Genomic DNA, 12,752 nt, shown 5'->3' on the forward strand with positions numbered 1-12,752 from the left:
ATTTCTTTGTGTGTTGTGACAGCTTGCCATCACTTCTCTTGGGAATTTGTGTCACTTTTTGTCAGATTTTGTCTTCTTCTCTCTGCTATTTCACCAACTTGTTTTTGCAAATCATGTTATTGTTCTCCAAAGCGCAGTGGACCCAGTTTGTTTGTTGTTAGTGGTTTGGTGGTGGAAGTGTTGTTTAAAAATAGCTTCATGGTCTCATGTCAGAGTCAGAGCAATCACAACAGCAGAACTTGCAGAAGACAAAACATTTGGTACTAAAAAATTATGATTAAAATTATCTTGTGGTTGGAGGCCATTGCAGAGATGAAGGAGAGAAGAGAGAGAGAGCAAGTATACTAACTTACTGAAATTTATTACATTTAAAGGGATAGTTCATCCAAAAATGAAAAATTCTGTCTTCATTTTCTCACCATAAATTTGTTTGTTGTGATGAACACAAAGAAAGATATTTGGAAGAATGCTTGTAACCAAACAGTTCTTGGCCACCATTGACTATAGTAGGAAAAATGACAATGGGAGTCAAAAGTGCCCCACAACTGTTTGCTTTCCTACCTTCTTCAAAATATCTTATTTTGTTTTCAACAGAACAAAGAAATATATAAAGCAATTTTTGCTGCTGGTAGTCAATGGTGGCCAAGAACTGTTTGGTTAAAAGCATGTTCATCAAAAGAAAGACATTTATACAGATTTGGAACAACTTGAGGGTGAGTAAATGAACCCCCAATACAGAATTTTATTTTTGTGTGTGAACTTTTCGTTTAACTGCCTGTGTACAGATCAGTGATGAAAGGTCTGATTGATGAGGTCTTATGTTGTCTGGTCATCAAAGCTATAAAAATGAAACTTTCCAAAAGCTTAATTAGAACAGCTGAATAATGGTGTAAACAGATGCAGTAAAATGCAGATGAGCATTGCTTTCTGCTTTTTTATATGCATTATTTTATGATGTTTTTCAAGTTTAATATTGCTCATATTAAACTTAATGGAGCTCTCTCGTAATGTGTAAAAGGTCTACAGATCTAACTGCTGTGATCAGATCTATTTTCCGGTTTTCAACACCGAATTAAATGAATATTGCTCAGATGGATTCCCTGAAAATACAATTTGACCTCTTTGTATCTATCATGTTTCAAACAATATCAAACAAACAAATACTTTATTCACTGAATTAGGTCATTGTCCCTGCAAACTAGACATTATGTGCATGTTATGTTCAGAAGCACGATTTGATTTTTTTCCTCAAAAATAAATGGATCTGTTTTTCCCGTGACTTTTGTAGATTGTCTTGACTAGGGTTTTGTCAAATGTCTGAATGTATAAATCAAAGGATTATTTAACCTTATCCTAATTTATATGCATACATTACAATATGTATTACAATATAACATTATATGAGAAATGTTATTGGAGATGTACTGTATGTGCTCTGACACGTTACCCGATGAAAGTCAAATCTCTCTTATGCTATTTTCTCTCCACTCTCCTGTCAATAAAAACCAGAACAAAACTAGAACGTTCCCATTATAATCAACACCTGTATAAAGTGTCCAATGTTAAAACAGTAATAGTTAAAATACAATAACCATGTTTCAATGTTAAAAGTTAAATTTAAAAATAGAAAAAAAAGTGTCAGCACAGATAAAGAGGGTAACGATGTCAGAAATGAGGAAAGGAGAGATAAGAAAGTACAGTATGAAAAGACCATAAAATATAATGAATATTAAATGTGATATTGGAGGTCAAGGAGATGATGGAGCACCAGATAAGTCTTCTCTTAATAAATATGATGTATTTGTAAAAATGAGCAGGTTCAGACAGTCTATCAATTAAAAAAAAAAAAAAATGCAAAATATGTGTAACAACACTAAGAGTATTGCACTCTTAACAGCAAAAATCATTATTAAATGAGACAAACTATTTTTTCCTGTATTTCTTTATATTATTATTTAAACTATTTACATTAATATTAAAACTAATCTATCCCCACCATTGCAGAGGTCTGTCATTGAATTAGGCATGGCTACCCACACTGTTTTCTGTAGCCTGCGTTGTTGTTTTCCTTTTTTTCAATTTTCAATTTAGCCCGAAAAACAGATTACTGTGCCAGTTTGTGTGGAACACCATCTATCAAATGGAGGCTTGATCAGGTATATGGATCGATTCAATTCACTTTCATGCCCTTGTTTCACTGACCTTCTTGATCAAGAGCTTTGTAGTGTAGCAAACTCCATAATACAGTGAGCAGCTCTGTAGCTTGAGACACTTTATCATATCAACTAAATTACACAGAGCTAAATTACTGGGTGTCTAAAAGAGAGTGGATGCAGCCAACAATAGCATGCTCTACACATACTAGGAATATACAGTATGCATATTTTAATAACACAGTTTCACATCACCTGGGAGTATTTAAAGTGATAGTTCACCAAAAAATGAAATTCTATCATCATTTACTCACCACCCTCTTGTCATTTCAAATGTGTAGCCGTCTTTCTTTCTTTCACAGAGCACAAAAGATATTTTGAAGAAAGTTGGTAACCGAATAGCGCCGACAACATTCTTCAATGTAACTTATTTTGTGTTCTGTAGAAGAAAGAAAGTCATACAGGTTTGAAATAAAAAGAGCGTGAGTAAATGTGAATGTTTCATTTTGGGGTCAACTAACACTTTAAACACTTAAAGGATTGAAATGAACTTTTTGCCACACCTGACCATTTTACCAACATATTTTTACTGTACCTGTTATTAAAGTATTTTGTATTTATTATTGTCCCTAAAACAATTATTTATTATTTGCCTATTTATTTCAAATTAGTGTAATTTGAGTCGTGACAGATTTTCTTCAGATTTTCTGACTCACGTTTCACTTGTGCCCATCTTTTCGTTATATTTTATTCTGTTAGTTCCTAATAAAGTTACCGTCCAGCTGACTGGTATTAATGCGGGACCTACTATGTACAGTACATGTCTAAAATAGATAAGGACAGATGGAAGGTGGGGGTTTGGTCCCTCGAGCACATGCCAAGACAATGTTTCAACTACTCCAAATCCCATTCATTTTCTTTCACATCACCTCTTACAATGCAGGCAGCTTCACATCTGTCTACGGTGTATGCATTAAAGAGTTGAGGTAGAAAGGGACCATTTGAAGTTGATACATGTTGCTCTTGTGGGAACGCCGCCCCTTTGCAATTTGGTGGGGGAAAAAGAGAGAAACAGCAGAACAAAAAGCAGAATACATTTCCATTTAATCTGTCGATATAGAGTCATCTCTCCAGGGGCGTCTTTGATCTGAGATGCAAAGCTTTATTTAACTGTCAGTAGGTGCTGCTTGGTGCTGTCTGGATAGTGAGGAGAGAGATTCAGACAGGAGACACGTGCACAAACCAAAGTTCACACAAACGTTGGCAACTTGGAAACGTTTATCAAGAATTATACAGAAATATGGAATTCTGAGTCCTAGAGGTTTTGGAGTAATATGTTGCTTAAAATGATCTACTTATAAGTTTTTATTATTAACAGACTTTAATATTACTGAATAAAACTCATGTAACAACTGAACTTTATGCAGCTTTGAATAATAAAACAAATTACATTAACAATACCTTATACCAATAAGACTTTAAGTCTCATTAAAAGTCAAATTCTAATTTAATTTTTAATTAATTTATTTTCATTTATAATTAGTCATAAAATTAATAGCATAGAATATGTATATTCTGTATTATTATTTCCATGAAATAAAAACAATAAAACTAATGAAAATATAGAGTATTTTGTGTCCCTATTTGGTATTTTATTTTTATTTTATTTGGTATGTCAAATCTGTTATTGCTATATTTCAATGAATCTCTCGTTTACAAAAAAGTCATGATGAAAATCCATAAAGTCTTTTTTTAGACAGAATTTCCTAGCATATAGTTGGCATTCTGATAAACTTTCATTATTCTGATGAACAAACTCAAACCTATTGATTTGCAGAGGCATTTCCCATCTGGATCATCTTTGACCCTGGATGTTGTTCATTCATCTATTAATCCATTATGCGCAGAGGAGCCACTGATTGAACTTTTAACAAGGTCTGAGATCACACAACTAAAACCAGAACGAATTCTATCAAAAACCTAAATTGTCCAGAGACCGAGGAATGTGTTATTTGTGCATGAGACATCTACCACAGTAATCTTAGCAGACACAATTGGAAATTTAATCGTAAATTAACAAGGTGGTTCAGAGGCTCGCGGATTTCCAGTGTATGTTGGGGGAGCAAACAGTTATTTTTAGAAAAAGCCCTTAAGCTTATACTCTCACAAACCAATAAAAACACATTCATAGCAACCACCAGGACCAATATAATGTTAGTATTTGAAATTTGCTTTTATTAATCTAGGGAAATGAATCATGATCCAGGGATATTCAAAAATAGATATTTATACAGTATTTGGTCTGCGGGCATAAATATAAAAAAAAAACATTTTAATGTGTTATTATTGACTTGAGACAGGGACGTAAAAGATCTTTTCATATGTAATAAATATATAAAAATAAAACCACTAATCAAGCCAGGTGTAAGGAATATCCTTTTGAAATATCTCCTATTGTTATGGATATTGACAAGTAATATGGAGAACAAGTTTATGGGAATCAGCTTATCACATAGCAATTATTCCCAATGCTCTCAGTGCATTTTGAAAATATCCGTATCCAAGTTATTATACAGTACTCATAATGCATAATGCATTCTCACTATTGAAATCAGGAAAGAAAATTTGCAAGTACTAATGAAGTGGCTCACATGTTGGTCACACTACAACTCACACATCTAATCATAATGTAAGCGTTGCTTCACAGTTAATGTAATGGCAAAGAAAATTACCCACACTCCTTTGTAGACTAACAAAAAAGGGCCATTCTAAACATTTGCGTGGGCTCTGTAGTAAATCAGAACGAGATATGCTAAAGCTCTGTGCCTTGCCGGGGGGATGAATAACAAGGATTTTTGACCCAGAATGTGTTTGCTTATACAATATATAACTCCCCTAAAAAAAATGAAGTGTGGAAATGATAAAAAACAACAGAGAACTGTCTGACTGTACAAGCACAAGCTCATGAAGCAATAAATCATTTTCAATGCAATTTGTTTTTGTTAAACTTCAAAACAGCTAAAGTATTTTATCATAAACTGGATAACACTCCTTGGACTTTTTTTTAGATAGGCTACATCATAATTTAAGGTACATCACAATTAAATACAGTTCAGTAAAATTGCAATAATTACTATTATTGTAATTATGTGGGTGTTGTGTGTGCTGATTTAGAAAGTGGGTTAATGTAGTTATACAGTTATAATTTACATCTCAGTGAATTGCCAATTGCCAGTGCATGTAAAGATTTCGTGGTTCATTTAGTTTGCTACTGTACTGTACTGTACTGTACTGTATGGATTGCTGCCGGAATTACACATGATCAGCATATGTGCACATACAGTAGCATGTGTGGCCATGTGCATCTTGAATTCCCCCGATGGGAAAATTACTCTTACTATTATTGTTGCTAAGGCAAGCATCACAGTTACTATTTCTCACCTGGTGTTAAGGATTGGACAAACCAGTTTTAATATGTAACTCATTCCACACCATTTACTATGGATATGACTGTTATCTAAAATTGCACGTCTTGAGAAGGTGCTATTACTTTTTTAAGCACTTGGTCTTGTAATTCTCACCTGCTATGATTAAACAAACAAAAAAATCCCATTGGTCTACACTGTAAAAAACATTGTTATTTGATGTTTTTTGACAGTATTTCAAGAGTAGACAGTAAAAAATCCTGTAAAAAAACTGACATTTTCTGGCAGCTGGGGTGCCAGAATTATACCGTAAAAATAACATTTTTTTCTTTGTAACATAACATGTTTTCTCCTGTCTTTCTTGTAAATTTGCAGTCTTTCCTGTCTTTTGATGGTTTTTAACTGTATTTAAAAAATATGTGGAAAAACAAAGGGAAAATTCCATAAAATTACGTTTTTTTTTACAGTGTAGCCATAGTCTCCAAGCCTGTCTATGGACCAAAAACAGAGATTTCTTTTGACTTGAGCAAGTGAATAAGCAACCCAAACATCCTAACACAACCACCACTACCCTCTAGCAGCACTCAACATTTCCTACACAGTAAGAACCATACATAACGAACCCCTTGGCAACCACCCACAACAACCTAGCATTGTTTTACACAGACAAGAGGCAATTACATTTTCTACAGGAAACTCAATTGTTAATTCTGCTGCTGTATTTTTAGGCTGAGCTCTAATTCTTTATTCTTTTCTCTGAAACTTATTAAATAAATCAGACATACTGCTCTTATTAGGACCTTAACAACATGCAAGTGCTATTAGAATATTCTGTCACTTACACAAAATCCACTCTCAATAATTAAATGAGAAAAATATATAACATGGCAAATTTGGTATGTTCTTTATGCTACCGTATGCTTAAAATAACAGTTGAAAAATAACACTGACATTAAATTGCAAACTTTATAAAGTTTTGTACATGAAAATAAAATCATGACCTTCTTCGAAATCATCGGGATTCAATTCTGCATATCAAAAAAGGCTTATAAGTCAAATATATACTGTAAACTGAAAGTATGAACTCAAGAAGCCCTGCAGCACAGTTGCTTTGACCTATCTTAAAAGCCTTCAAATTGAGCTCGGAGGCTTAAATATAAATATATTCACCTTAAAATACCCCTGTCACACACTCACTACAACTCAGTTTTGCAAGTCTTCAAAATGATGAAAGATATTTTCATTCTTATTCTCTGGCTTGCCTACATTTTACCTTCCTCTATTTTGTCCCTGCATGCCCTCAATGCAATAAAATCTGTTTGGTCATCTACCATCTGTCATACTGTGTGTGTCCCAGAAATAAATAAAACACTATTTCTACAAGTAGAAATCAAATCTAGCATGTACACAAAAGCAACATGTAGTACATTTTTGTATGAATTATTATAGTTAGTATTATAAATCTAGTACACTGTAAAAAATCACCAATTTCAGCTGGCTTGAATATTTAGGTTAAAGAAAATTTGCTTTATGAGTGAAATGAAACAAATCGATTTTTTTAAGTCAGATCAATATAATTTAAGTTTAATTGACGCATAAAACTAATTTGATTTAACTTAAAAATTTAATGAAGCTGTTTAACTTTTTAGTTTTTAAATTGTTTTTAAAGTTTTTTTTACAGTGTATTATAATAAATGCTAGCCTATATAAGCATTAGTATTTATTGTAGAGATAAAATTGGTATTTTACACAACATATTGTGTAAACTGTAACGGTTTCAGCACCACCGGCCACGCCCCCCATGTCGTCACCGCCAGCTCGCTTCACCGTTCCCTCTCCCCGGAGTTTTGAACTCAATTTCCCAGCATGCACCACACATCCACCATTTTTGATTAGTCCACACCTGCATCACATCATCAGGACTCTATTTAAGTTTGCACCTTTTTGTTCTTCACGGTTCAGTCTTGTTGTCTTCAAAACAATTCTCAACCCCGATAAGTATTTTCCTGTTTTTGGATACTTACCTGTTTTTGGATACTTACCTGTTTTTGGATACTTACCTGTTTTTGGATACTTACCTGTTTTTGGATACTTACCTGTTTTTGAATACTTACCTGTTTTTGGATACTTGCCTGTTTTTGGGTATACCTGTTTTTGAAATAAACTCCTTTTCCTTATCTACCTCAGTGGTGTGCTCTCCGTCTACCAGAACCCTGACAGTAGACTGAACCTAAAAATTCAAGATGCCAACGCTTCCACCAGGAATAGCCGAGGTCCTCGAGGCAGATATGGCAATACGGGAGATGCAACAGGCTGGACAACCTCTTGAAAGGTACGCGGAGGAATTTGTGGAGTTGAGCTATCGGGTGAGTTGGAGCGATCCTTTTTTTAATAATATATTTCTGACTGGTCTGGATGATGATCTGCTCGCCCTTCTCGTACTCCCCTTCGCTGAAGATTCCTCGCTGGAGGACTTCATTAACCAGGTCCTCCACTTGATGGGCTCAAACTTCCGCGTTGGGGATGCCGAGGAGGACTTGAGCGGTCGTCATCCAGAACCAGTGAAGAGAGGGGGATCAGCTCCGACTCGCTCGATATCCGCTCCGCACTCCTCCGCAAAACCTCATCGTCGTAGAAAACGGCGAGGACGCCGCCACGCCTCTCCAGCCAGTTCCGAGCCGATCCAGCCCGACTTTGAAGCCTGTTCCGAGCCGTTCCCGCTCTGCTTCCAAGCCCATTCCGAGCTGGACCCGTCGGGACTGCCAGAGATCCGTGAGCCGGTCCCGCCCGGACTTCCAGAGATCCTCGAACCAGCCCCGTCCGGTCTTCCAGAGATCCGCGAGTCGGTCCTGTCCGGTCTGCCTGAGATCCGTGAGACGGTCCCGCCCAGCCTTCAAAAGCCGCCAGAGCCCGCTAAAGAGGAGAATCTACTGGACTCGTGGGTGGATTGGGAAGAAACTTGCTTACTGCCTGGGGCCTCTGAACTGCCTGTTTGCCCTGCTACCTCTACGGAGGTAGCTTCTCTACCCCTGGCGCTTCCGCTTCTGGAAGTCGCGTTATGGTGTGTCTGGGCCGCACACATGTCCCTAGAAACCCCAAGAAGATCGGAACTACCACCCACCCTCCCTCTCCAACCTCCTCGTCCCAAGCCAACAGCACCACGGCAGCAGCTACATCCTGGCAGCCCCTCGTCTCACCCTCAGCCATCCATCGGTGGTGAAGGATCGCCATGGGTCTACCAGTCAGCATCAGCTGCATGGCAGCAGGATCCTCAGTCTCCGTCCTCAGCCTCTGAACCCCAGACTCCACCTCGGCCCATCGACCCCGTGACGTCCCCTCAGCCTCATCCTCCCTCGTCTGCATCATCGTCCGGTCGTCCACTGGCTCGGCCTGGCTCCCTCCTCTCTCCGGATCCGTCTGGGTCGGTCGGCGAGCCGCCTTCGCCTAAGGACTCTGCTCCTCCTGCTACGCCTCGTCGCTCCGTCCCGTCAGCTCTGTTGGCCTTCTCCCTCCCGTCGACTACTCCTTGGTCATCAGTCGCTCCGGTCTCGCCGCGGACTCCCAGGTCTCCGCCTCCGCCTCGGTCGAGTGCGACTTTGGTTCCGCCTGGTCCCGCTGGATCCTCGGTGTCACCCTGGCTTATCGGCTTTCTGTCTCCGCCTCGGACTCCACCTGGGTCGCCTCTATCAGTCGGCTCCTTGACGTCGTCAGCCTCTCCTCCTCCACGGCGCCGTCCTCCATCGGCTCCTTCGGCGGTCACCATCAGGGTAGTGGTCTGGATTCTCGCTGGTTCCTCCTGCTCCGGTCCCCTTCTATCTCTGCCCTGGCTCCTTCTCCCATCTACACCCTCTTGGTTCTTCTGGTTGTCTGCCCGTCCTCATCTGTCTTCTACCAAACTCTGTCCTCCTCCTGAACCCCCACCTGTCCTCCTCTGTTGGATATGTTACGGCGTGAGGTCACGCCTTTTCGGGAGGGGGCGTACTGTAACGGTTTCAGCACCACCGGCCACGCCCCCCATGTCGTCACCGCCAGCTCGCTTCACCCGTTCCCTCTCCCCGGAGTTTTGAACTCAATTTCCCAGCATGCACCACACATCCACCATTTTTGATTAGTCCACACCTGCATCACATCATCAGGACTCTATTTAAGTTTGCACCTTTTTGTTCTTCACGGTTCAGTCTTGTTGTCTTCTAAACAATTCTCAACCCCTATAAGTATTTTCCTGTTTTTGAATACTTACCTGTTTTTGGAGATTTACCTGTTTTTTGAATACTTACCTGTTTTTGGATATTCCTGTTTTTGCATTCTTACCTGTTTTTGCATTCTTACCTGTTTTTGCATTCTTGCCTGTTTTTGGGTATACCTGTTTTTGAAATAAACTCCTTTTCCTTATCTACCTCAGTGGTGTGCTCTCCGTCTACCAGAACCCTGACATAAACAAACAAAGTATTTTAGGAAATACTGTAGGATGTGTTTTCTTGTGGAATACCACACAACCAGCATAATGGCTTGTATAATTTATTTGATGTGTTTGAAATTCAGTGAATTAAGGAAACTTAAAAACAATAATTGAGGACAGTAGCCTCAATAAGACACTACTTGTCTCTAAACAGTCATAAAAAAGTGTGAGATGATTTATTTTTCAGAGCTATGGCAACACAAATTGAAAACATGCTAATTAGATGATCTGGACTGCTCTTAAAGGAGCAATATGGAGTTTTTAGCAGCATCTAGTGGTGAGCTTGGAAATTGCAACCAACGGCTCACTTCACCCCTCCACTTCGAAGTACTACTGCTACTGACACAAGACAAACATGTCGTCACGTTTTCTCTTCTTTGGCGAAGGAGATAACGTAAAAAAAAGAAACACATGGAAGTAGCATGATTCTGTTCTGATCTGTAAGCAGTGTGAACCCAAGGATTGTCACATGTACTGTACTGTACCTCTTTTCCTGCAGCAACCTTTCATTTCATTTTACTGTAATACATTTTTCATCATTTAAGGGGGCATGGTCGCATGTAGGCCTACTGAAAAAGTCAAAAAAATAAACAGAATAAACAGATCCGAAGTTATGGTTAAGATGGATTTGTGGTAGCCCACAACGTAAAGCATTTCCCCTGAAGCAAGGTCACTTGAAAGGCTTGAATTTGATGAAATTTGATGAAAGATGAATTTGTATTGAGCCATGTTGACTGCTTTGAACACCTCTTGCTCCAGGTTGCTTTTTGTCTGGTTTGCTTTCGCTTCCCCCGCAATGTATAGTTATTCCAATAACATCTACATTTGTATTCTGTGACTGTCTGTTTATGATGGCGTATCCTGGCAACCGTGGGCCGACTGGCACCAGGAGAGCCGTGTGCTGGCAGAGGCAGCTCTACTGCAGCAGAAGTGTGGAGATCACCTACCTGCATAAGAGACGGCGGGTTAATGATGCTAAAGCGTGAAGGGGGAAGGCCACCTAACAGAGGGCTGCATTTACACAACGGAATGTTTAGGATATAGCCTACAGAAAAGTAACAGTGCATGTAAATGAATAAATGAAAAATGCAGGTGAGAATTTATGCTGCACAGTTACATTAGATGTGCAAATAAGGTTGGGCAAATGTGTTTAAAGTGTTATGACACACACACACCGGAGATCACATTTGATAAACTCATGTTTAAGGAAGAAATACATTTCTTCATGAAACCTTAAAGGGATGGTTCACCCCAAAATAAACATTCTTTCATCATTTATACACCCTCAAGTGATTCCAAACCTGTATGACTTTCTTCTATAGGACACAAAAGAAGATATTTTGAAAAACACTGTTAACCAAACAATACTGTCTTCCATTGTATGAACAAAAAGCCACAGAGACATTTATCAAAATATCTTCCTTTCGTGTTCAGAAGATAAGGTAAAAAGTCATACAGGTTTTGAATGACATGGGTGAATAAATGATAACAGAATTTTAAATTTTCTGTGAACTATCCCTTTAAGATTTTCAAGTCATCATATAAAAGATGTATTTGTCAGCCAGCAAAGACTTATAACTTTGCACATACACAGAATATATATCAATGCAGACATTAGAATTCATTTTTAGGTCACCCTCATTAAAGCACAGAGAAGCCTATAGGGAGATACCCCTGCTTCTTGACTTTATTCTTAAGCAATCCATAAAAACAAACAGGTAAATAAACATTAAACAAGGCACAAACTGCAGTCGCAGCTATAAGTGAGGTTTCGCATGGGCTTTACCACACACATATCGCCCAGAGCAGACTGCAAAGCAGAGAATGACCTGTGACATCTCTCAAATGGCTGTCTCTTTCTGAGAAGCCGTGGCTTTTCAGATTGTTCATCTTACCAAGTTCAGCAAATGTCAGGGCAACCTCAACATTCGCATCTCACTCTCGGCATCTTGGTATTCTCTCGATCTGTCAATCATAGCCATTGTCCCTGACATGTCTCTTGTGTGCATCTGAACCATACCAAATCACTACTATATATTGTTGGACACTAACCTTATGTCCCTTGTGGGTAAACTAAACCATATGAAATGGTTCTATATGTGGTTCTGTTCCTTCTGATTCTCCATCAGTTCACTTTATTAAGAGACAGAAATGAAAAGGCAAGGATACATTTATCGACCAGTGGTCCACCACCCCAAACATAACCAATCTATTCAACACAATGCATGGAGAATCGATCAGTTGCGCTCACAAGGTCGTCGCTGTCCGAACTCCTCACATACAACCAGGTATGCACTTTTGAGCACATCCACAAGCATTACACACGCAAGGTCAAGCAAAGATTGTCACCTAGGAAATAAAATTTTGAACAAAATAATATACATAACTTCAAAATGTAGAGTTATGTTTTCATTACCTTAGAATGAGCTATTTCTATCTACATAAACCACGGGTCCCCTTACATGGAATTCGTCATGTTGTTTCTACAGTAGCCCTTAATGGACAAACTGCTCTAAAGAGCACGTTTTGTAAATATGTTATCTCCTTCAGCAAAGAAGCGAAAACGTGACAAAATCTTAGTTCTGTTTCAGCCACTGAAGTGCTTCAAAAGGGAGGGGGGAGAGGTGGAGTGAGCCGTTGGTTGCAATTCACAATCTCACCACTAGATGCCGCTAAATTTCAAACTCTGGACCTTTAAATTTAAAACAGATGAAA

The sequence above is a fragment of the Triplophysa rosa genome, linkage group LG20 (assembly GCF_024868665.1).
Source record: "Triplophysa rosa linkage group LG20, Trosa_1v2, whole genome shotgun sequence".
NCBI classification, from domain to species: Eukaryota; Metazoa; Chordata; class Actinopteri; order Cypriniformes; family Nemacheilidae; genus Triplophysa; species Triplophysa rosa.